We start from the raw sequence: 1,182 nt of genomic DNA on the forward strand, positions 1-1,182 counted from the left end.
TCCTCTTTTAAAGAGTGTAATAAAAATTGTAGAGATTAACTCAACCAAATAATCACACAGAGAGTCAGGTTGAACTCATAAAGAAAAAAAAAATGCTGTGTAAACACGAAATTTACTAAGAAATTTTCGAACTAACAAGGGCGTCAAACTGTTGACTGTTTTTCATTTCAAATAACGGCGCGAAAGATCCGCTCTAGGGGAGCTTTATGGGGAGGTTGCCTTAACGCCATTGCCAGCACAGTATTTGACCTTCTTATAAGAGTCGCCTGAGAAAAAAAAAAATATATCAAAAGAATATTAGTTAGACATTTAGAATAATGATCCATAATGTCTTTTATTAATCCTCCAGCTCAACTATATAACTTGATTGACTAACCAAAACGAGTCAAAGGATCTACCAAATAAACAACTAATAATTTTTTTTTTACTTCTTGGTCTGTTAAAAATAAAAAATTTCAACAAATATAAATAAATAATAAAAAATGTATTAATAAAAAAGTTAATTATTTATATAAAAAATATATTAAAATAAAAAATTTATATAAAAAATAAAATAATATACATAATAATTAATTTAGTGTACGATATTTTTTTGTTATGCTTAATATTTAAAATAATATTTTAATATGTATATTATAGTGCTTATGATAATTATAATGCTTTTAAAAATAGAGTAAAGTATTATTTTTGTCCCTAACATAGTTCTAAAGTTGTTCCTAACGTTTTAATCGTCGTATTTAAGTCCCTAACGTTTTAAAATTGACTCAATGTTGTTCTGCCGTTAGGAATCCGTTAACAGAATTGACGGCGGACAAAATTAAATTGAGATGATTTTAAAACGTTAGGGACTTAAATATGACAAAATCGTTGGGGACAAAAACGATATATAGAAATAAATCTTAATTTTATCCTTCAATAATATCAATTTTTTACTATATATAGTATTTAATTATTTTTTAATCATATCTGAGTAAATTACACTTAATTATATCACTTTCATTCTAAATAAATTAACTTTTTTTTTATAATTTTATTCTTAAAGATTTTTAGTTATCATGAAATATTTGTAGAAAGACTAGTATATAAATTTGCGAAAAAGAAAAAAATAATATATATACAATAAAATATAAATTATGCCTTTTGTCTCTAATGTATTAAAATTTTTTAAAATTATAAAAAATA

Source organism: Arachis duranensis, chromosome 8 (genome assembly GCF_000817695.3).
Source record: "Arachis duranensis cultivar V14167 chromosome 8, aradu.V14167.gnm2.J7QH, whole genome shotgun sequence".
NCBI classification, from domain to species: domain Eukaryota; kingdom Viridiplantae; phylum Streptophyta; class Magnoliopsida; order Fabales; family Fabaceae; genus Arachis; species Arachis duranensis.